Raw genomic sequence first — 8,859 nt, forward strand, 5'->3', positions numbered from 1 at the left:
AGATTGAACGTTCTCCAAATATGTGGGATCTAAAGTTGACACTCTTCCAAACCCACTTTCAATAATATTTCAAACATTATTATCAATCTCATATTCATCATGGTGCTTAAATAAATTTTCAAGATCATAAGAAGAATTGCCCCAATCATGATCATTGCAACAAGTAGAGGGCATAGAAAAAATAGCATCCCCAAGCTTAGGGTTTTGCATATTATTAGCAAAATTTACATAAATAGAATTTATAATAAAATCATTGCAATCATGCTTTTTATTCAAAGATCTATCGTGAATCGCTTCGTAAAGTAATTCATCACACTTTTCAGATTCACGAATTTCAAGCAAAACTTCATAAAGATAATCTAGTGCACAAAACTCACTAGCAATTGGTTCATCATGATTGGATCTCTTAAAAAGATTAGCAAGCGGATGAGGATCCATAGATCTTAGGTTCTCTCTTTAGTAATAAATAAACAACTATTCCAACCAAACGAGCCAAGTAAGACATCAAAGCAAATGGAAAGATGAAGAGAAGAAGGGCGAATAAAACGGCAAGGGTGAAGTGGGGGAGAGGAAAATGAGAGGCAAATGGCAAATAATGTAATGCGGGAGATAAGGGTTTGTGATGGGTACTTGGTATGTTGACTTTTGCGTAGACCTCCCCGGCAACGGCGCCAGAAATCCTTCTTGCTACCTCTTGAGCACTGCGTTGGTTTTCCCTTGAAGACGAAAGGGTGATGCAGCAAAGTAGCGTAAGTATTTCCCTCGGTTTTTGAGAACCAAGGTATCAATCCAGTAGGAGGCTACGTGTGAGTCCCTCACACCTACACAAAACAAATAAATCCTCGCAACCAACGCGATAAGGGGTTGTCAATCCCTACACGGTCACTTACGAGAGTGAGATCTGATAGATATGATAAGATAATATTTTTGGTATTTTTATGATAAAGATGCAAAGTAAAATAAAAGGCAACGAAAATAACTAAGTGTTGGAAGATTAATATGATGAAGATAGACCCCAGGGCCATAGGTTTCACTAGTGGCTTCTCTCAAGAGCATAAGTATTTTACGATGGATGAACAAATTACTGTTGAGCAATTGACAGAATTGAGCATAGTTATGAGAATATCTAGGTATGATCATGTATATAGGCATCACGTCCAAGACAAGTAGACCGACTCCTGCCTGCATCTACTACTATTACTCCACACATCGACCGCTATCCAGCATGCATCTAGAGTATTAAGTTCAAGAGAACAGAGTAACGCCTTAAGCAAGATGACATGATGTAGAGGGATAAATTCATGCAATATGATAAAAAAACATCTTGTTATCCTCGATGGCAACAACACAATAAGTGCCTTGCTGCCCCTACTATCACTGGGAAAGGACACTGCAATATTGAACCCAAAGCTAAGCACTTCTCCCATTGCAAGAAAGATCAATCTAGTAGGCCAAACCAAACTGATAATTCGAAGGGACTTGCAAAGATAACCAATCATACATAAAAGAATTCAGAGAAGATTCAAACATTGTTCATAGATAAACTTGATCATAAACCCACAATTCATCGGTCTCAACAAACACACCGCAAAAGAAGATTACATCGAATAGATCTCCACGAGAGAGGGGGAGAACATTGTATTGAGATCCAAAGAGAGAGAAGAAGACATCTAGCTAATAACTATGGACCCGAAGGTCTGAGGTAAACTACTCACACATCATCGGAGAGGCTATGGTATTGATGTAGAAGCCCTCCGTGATCGATTCCCCCTCCGGCGGAGCTCCGGAACAGGCCCCAAGATGGGATCTCGTGGATACAGAAAGTTACGGTGGTGGAATTAGGGTTTTGGCTCCGTATCTGATTGTTTGGGGGTACGTAGGTATATATAGGAGGAAGGAGTACGTCGGTGGAGCAACAGGGGGCCCACGAGGGTGGAGGGCGCGCCAGGGGGGTAGGCTCGCCCCCTACCTCGTGGCTTCCCTATTGGTTTCTTGACGTAGGGTCCAAGTCTCCTGGATCTTGTTCGTTCCAAAAATCACGTTCCCGAAGGTTTCATTCTGTTTGGACTCCGTTTGATATTCTTTTTCTGCGAAACTCTGAAATAGGCAAAAAAACAATAATTCTGGGCTGGGCCTCTGGTTAATAGGTTAATCCCAAAAATAATATAAAAATGAATAATAAATCCCAATAATGTCCAAAACAGAAGATAATATAGCATGGAGCAATCAAAAATTATAGATACGTTGAAGACGTATCAAGCGGCGGTAGGTATTTCCTCAGATATGAAACCAAGGTTATCGAACCAGTAGAACAACCAAGCAGCACAACGTAAACAACCCGTGCACACAGATTAGAAATCCTCGCAACCCGACGTGTTAAAGGGGTTGTCAATCCCTTTCGGGTAACGGTGCCAGAAATTGGTGCGTGATGGGAGACAGTTGTAATAGATTAAATAAATAGATCGCAAATAAAATAAAGTGCAGCAAAGTATTTTTTGGGGTTTTTGGATTAATAGATCTGAAAATAAAAGAAAATAAAAATAGATCGCAAAGGCAAATGATATGAGAAAGAGACCCGGGGGCCGTAGGTTTCACTAGTGTCTTCTCTCGAGAAAAATAGCAAACAGTGAGTGAACAAATTACTATTGGGAAATCGATAGAACTTCAAATACTCATGACGATATCCAGGCAATGATCATTATATAGGCATCATGTCCAAGATTAGTAGACCGACTCCTGCCTGCATCTACTACTATTACTCCACACATCGATCGCTATCCAACATGCATCTAGTGTATTAAGTTCATGGAGAAACGGAGTAATGCAATAAGAACGATGACATGATGTAGACAAAATCTATCTATGTAGAGATAGACCCCATCGTTTTATCCTTAGTAGCAACGATACATACGTGTCGGTTCCCCTTCTTTCACTGAGATCAAGCACCGTAAGATCGAACCCACTAGAAAGCACCTCTTCCCATTGCAAGATAAATAGATTAAGTTGGCCAAAAAAACCCCAAATATCGGAGAAGAAATACGAGGCTATAAGCAAGCATGCATAAAAGAGATGAAAGAAACTAAAATACTTTCATGGATATAAAAAGATAGATGTGATCATAAACTCAAAGTTCATCAATCCCAACAAACACACCGCAAAAGAGTTACATCATATGGATCTCCAAGAGACCATTGTATTGAGAATCAAGAGAGAGAGAGATGAAGCCATCTAGCTACTAACTACAGACCTGAAGGTCTACAAAGAACTACTCACCCATCATCAGAGAGGCACTAATGGAGGTGGTGAACCCCATCCAAGATGGTGTCTAGATTGGATCTGGTGGTTCTGGACTCCGCGGTGGCTGGATGAATATTTCGTCGACTCCCCTAGGATTTTGGGAATATTGGGTATTTATAGAGCAAAGGGGCGGTCCGGGGGGCACCCGAGGTGGGCACAACCCACCAGGGCGCGCTTGGGCCTCCTGGCGCGCCCAGGTGGGTTGTGCCTCCCTCGGGGAACCCCTAGGCGCAGCCAGGGCCCGTTGTGTTCCTTTTGGACATAAAAATTCTCCGTAAAGTTTCGTGGCATTTGGACTCCGTTTGATATTATTTTCTGCGATGTAAAAACATGGAAAAAACAGCAAGTGGCACCTGGCACTATGTCAATAGGTTAGTACCAAAAAACGATATAAAATGACTATAAAATGATTATAAAACATCCAAGATTGATAATATAACAGCATGGGATAATCAAAAATTATAGATACGTTGGAGACATATCACTCACACACACTCACGAAGAAGAAGCACATCATTAGCATCGAGGGTGTCAAATTCCTCAAAGGCCATCTCTGTGGGGCTTGTGAGGCTAGAAAGATGACCAAATCCAAGCATCGCTCGAAGACTATCATGATTACCACTCTTCCCTTTGAATTGCTTCACATGGATCTCTTTGGCCCTACTCATTATGCCACACTAACAAATGCAACATCTCTATATGGCTTTGTTATTGTTGATGACTATTCTCGTTACACCTGGGTGCTCATCACTTACAAAACTGAAGTACAGGAAGTCTTCAAACGATTTCCTCAAGGGCTTCGACGAACTTTGGTGTGAAGATCAAGCACATACGGAGTGACAATGGGACTGAGTTCAAGAATACTAGTCTTGATGACTATCTTGATGAACTTGGTATTACTCATGAGTTATCTGCCCCCTATACTCAGCAGAATGGTGTCGTGGAGCGCAAGAACATGACTCTTGTCGAGATGGCTCATACTATGCTTGATGAATACAAGACACCTCCTTGCTTCTGGCCTGAGGCTATTGATACAACATGCCACATCATCAATAGGGTGTATCTTCACAAATTCTTCAAAAATACCTCATATGAACTCCTCACTGACAAGAAACCCAATGTGAGTTATTTCAATGTCTTCGGTGCTAAATGTTGGATTAGAGGTCCTCATCACAATTCTAAATTTGCACCGAAAGCACATGAAGGTTTTATGCTTGGTTACGGAAATGACTCGCACACCTACAGAGTCTTCAACACCTTTCACCACAAGGTTGTTGAAAATGTAGATGTGCGTTTTGATGAAACTAACGGCTCGCAAAGAGAGCACCTACCTCATGTGCTAGATGAAATGTCACCCGAGGAATCCATCAAGTTCAAGGCTACTGGGGATGTCATACCCTCTGAAGAATCTACTGAAGAAGTCATTCCAGAACGTAAAGAAAATCATGTTGGTGCACCTGAGGAAAATGGCTCTGAAGAAAATACTAAGCCCAATCAACGTCGTCAACCTGCTCATCCTCACATTGCAAATGAAGTACAGATCAAGAAAATCATCGACAACATCAAAGCACCAGGTCCTCTCACACGCTCAAGAGCTTCACATTTGTCTAACTTCTGTGGGAACTTTGCTTTTGTCTCTATCACAGATCCCATCAAAGTTGATGAGGCATTTTTGGAGCCAGAGTGGATTCAAGCGATGCAAGAGGAATTACATCAATTCGAGATCAACAATGTCTGGGAACTTGTCAAGCGATCAGACCCACACAAGCGCAATATCATCGGTACAAAATGGATCTACTGCAACAAGCAAGATGAAAATGGCCTTGTGGTGAGGAATAAGGCTCGTCTTGTAGCTCAAGGCTACACACAGGTTGGAGGAATTGATTTTGACGAAACTTTTGCACCCGTTGCTAGACTTGAGGCTATCGCATATTGCTTGCTTATGCTCAGCATCATAATATCATCTTATATCAAATGGATGTGAAAAGTGCATTCCGCAATGGTAAGCTTGAGGAAGAAGTATATGTTGCTCAACCACTAGGTTTTGAAGATCCTAAGAATCATGAAAAAGTTTCCAGACTCAATAAGGCCCTCTATGGCCTTAAGTAGGCCCCTCGGGCGTGGAACGATAATTTGAAGGAATTCCTCATGAAGAAAGCCTTCAAACCCAGTTCACTTGACCCAACTCTTCTCACCAAAACCTATGATGATGAATTATTCGTGTGCCATATATATGTTGATGATATTATCTTTGGCTGTACTAACCAACGTTACAGTGAGGAATTTGCCTATATGATGAGTGAGGAATATCAAATGTCTATGATGGGAGAATTGAATATCTTCTTAGGTCTTCAAATTCGTCAACAACGCAATGACATGTTCATATCTCAAGAGAAATACCTCAAGGATGTCCTGACTAAATTCGGCATGCAAGATTGCAAAGGCGTCAAAATCCCTATTCACACAAATGGCCATCTATGCACCGATGAAAATGGTAATGACTTCGATCAAAAGGTATACCGCTCCATGATTGGCTCTTTATTGTATCTATGTACATCTAGGCTAGATATTACGCTTAGTGTTTGCATGTGTGCCCGTTTTCAAGCTACACCGAAGGAATCACACCATAAGGCTGTGAAACATATTCTTCGATATCTAGCTCACACTCCAACACTTGGATTATGGTATCCCTAGGGCTCGTCTTTTGGTCTCATTGGATATTATGACTCTGACTATGCCGGTGATCGAGTGGATCGCAAGTCAAAATCAGGCACATGCCATTTCCTCGGACGATCCTTGGTATGTTGGTCCTCGAAGAAGCAGAACTGTGTATCACTCTCTACCACTGAAGCTGAGTACATTGCTGCTGGTTCTTGTTGTGCTCAATTGCTATGGATGAAGCAAACCCTTAAGGACTACGACATCAACATGAATAATTTGCCACTCTACTGCGACAACGAAAGTGCCATTAAGATTGCTCATAACCCAGTTCAGCACTCGAGGACTAAGCACATCCAGATTCGTCATCATTTTCTTCGAGATCATGTGTTGAAAGGGCGACATCTCCATCGAGCACGTGAAGATTGAAGAGCAGCGAGCGGACATCTTCGCAAAGCCCTTGGATGAGAAGAGATTTAGCAAGTTGCGGTGTGAGCTAAATATCTTAGAATCTTCGAATGTTCTTTGAAAGGACACACATCCTAACACTTACGCAAAACTGATGACTTAGATGTGCAACACACGAAGTAATGTTTTTCTTTAATCAATGAAGGCTAACCCTCTATGTGTGAAGAAACTAATGAATAATTTTATTCTCAGAGCCCTACGATAATTGTACGCGGTGTCTGAAATCATCATTCTTATACGGTGGGTCATGCCACCAACAAAAGTTGAAAATCTTCAATTTGAGTTTTTTCTTCTTTTTGCAAATTCTTCAAATTTTCAAATTCCTCAATTGGTTAAATTCTTCAACTTTACAAAGTCTTCACCTTCTCGACTGATATTCTTCATTGCCTATATATATATAGAGAGAGTAGCACTATTCTAATCCCGGGATCAAAATATAGTTATTTGGATGACGGCGTGCCCCTGTATAGGCGCCGACGAGATACTCTGAACTCTGAAAAAAAAAAAAACACCCACCCCGAAAGCACCCCCAATCCCCATGCCCCCACGCCTCTGTAACCATCGCCGCCACGACCGATCTCCCCGCGCAGCCGCGTGCGCACCACCGCCGTCGCGGCCGACCTCCCCACGCCGCCGCGTGCGCACCTCCGTCGCCACGACCGACCTCCCCGCGCCGCCGCCTGCGCACCTCCACCCCGCGACCGATTTCCCCAGCAGTCACCCGCGCGCCACCGCCGCCATCCGCCGCCTGGCTAGCATCCCCCACGCGAAAGCATCCTGCCGCTGCGCTTCCACCACAGCCACCGCTAACCACCAAACGGTCGCCGTCACCTGCAGTCCAATCTCGTATGCCTGCGCCGTTCAACTCGTTCCTCGAGTACGTCGGCGACGGAAGCGTGCCACCCTCGGCTATGGATAAGGTGTGATCCGCCCTCATCTTCTCTCATGGGGCGTGCGACTCTCGGAGCACCTCCGGGCATCCTGCTGGGGCGCCATTCAACTGGGCCACCTCGAGCACTCTCTCGGGCCGCCGTTCAACTACACCAACTGGCATCGTTAAACAAAATCACCCGACGACGTCCGAGGCCGAGTCCCAGTGAGGAGCTTGTCGCCTCCTATGCTATGTGCTGCCCGAGGACTGTGGGGCTCCTGTTCGTCAACATCGCAGCGAGAGTTGAGCACCCAGACCACAATGGCTCCCCCCTAATCTTGCTCTGCATCGATATGATACTATAGCGCTGGCATATTCTTTTTGTTTTATGTTAATGTATAAAGCGTTGACTGAGATGCAAACTTAGACACCCCAAGTTGTGCGTATGCAGAGCCATAGGTGAGGCATCGAGGAGAGCACTCCATTCAGGATTGCAGATTTCTGCTAAAGTTCAGAGGCACCAAGGTGCGCACCCCACACAGCTAGGGACGAGTTCAGACAGGAAATGGAAAACAAAAGGCAGAAGGTACTAGACATAAAGAGAGCTGAATTGGCCCAAAATCTGCGTGCACCTTCTTCCTCCCCGGATGGCAGCGTTTGGTCTTCTTCCTCGTAGCGGTAGCCGAGTAGCTTGGAGGCAGGAGGGCGTGCGCGTGGCTCGCGTGGTAGCGCCCGAATGGCGTGGAGATGGCGGGGCATATGGGTTCATGTGGCGGCGCTCGGCTGGTTGACCTTCTAGCAACGGTTGCCTCGACCTTCCCGATGAAGGTTGCTTCCGTGGCTCAGGATCGCCAGGTGCACGCAGTCTGTCCTAACCGGCCCATCATCAGGCTGCTGGGTGAAGATCAACCAGCCTGAAGACGCGAGAGGACGACTTTCCAGCTAATGCTCCCCGCTACGCTTTCTGCCAATGCTACATTTTGTTCTCTCCCGATGAAGGTGATGGCCTGATTTTGTTGGATAAGCAAGAATACAGTAAATGGAGAGAGATACAGAGCATATGCAGAACTAGATGAAAGAACAGGGTAGCACTAAAAGTGTGTGTGCAATGCATGTAGAGTACTACTTATACAGGAGGTGGTCGGGTGGGCATGCACTAGTTGAGATGTCAACTCTAGTAGGAATTTTTGTTTTTTCCTTTATTTTCCTGACTCGGCATCCACAAGTCCAAATCTGCACCTATGCCTCCCATGGATCCCATTGACTTGTGCTCACAAATCTAGTGTGTGTGATACTTTTTCCCCATTCCTAAAAAAACTAGAAGTTCAAAGGAAAATAACGAAGTGGTTCGATACTTATTTAATAACTAGGATTTTACCATTATTAAAATACTCAGATATCCCTTAATATTAAAGAATCCAGCATGAAGTTCAAATTGAAAAAAAAAATGAAACACGACGTTTATTTAAAAATAAAAAACAATTATTTAATCTAAAATAAAAATGTGAAGTTCAAATTAAAATAGCATAGAAGTTTGAAGTATATTAAACCATAGGATTTACAAG

The 8,859-nt window shown here is 43.6% G+C and overlaps 1 long non-coding RNA gene across 1 annotated transcript; it reads left to right on the forward strand.

Annotated features, from left to right (window-relative positions):
* The first annotated feature begins 7,086 nt into the window (after positions 1-7,086).
* Positions 7,087-8,549, forward strand: LOC119319148. The gene is made up of 2 exons (XR_005154371.1): positions 7,087-7,596; positions 7,746-8,549. It is a non-coding gene; the product is annotated as an uncharacterized LOC119319148 (long non-coding RNA).
* Positions 8,550-8,859: the final 310 nt, after the last annotated feature.

Source organism: Triticum dicoccoides, chromosome 6A (genome assembly GCF_002162155.2).
Source record: "Triticum dicoccoides isolate Atlit2015 ecotype Zavitan chromosome 6A, WEW_v2.0, whole genome shotgun sequence".
NCBI classification, from domain to species: domain Eukaryota; kingdom Viridiplantae; phylum Streptophyta; class Magnoliopsida; order Poales; family Poaceae; genus Triticum; species Triticum dicoccoides.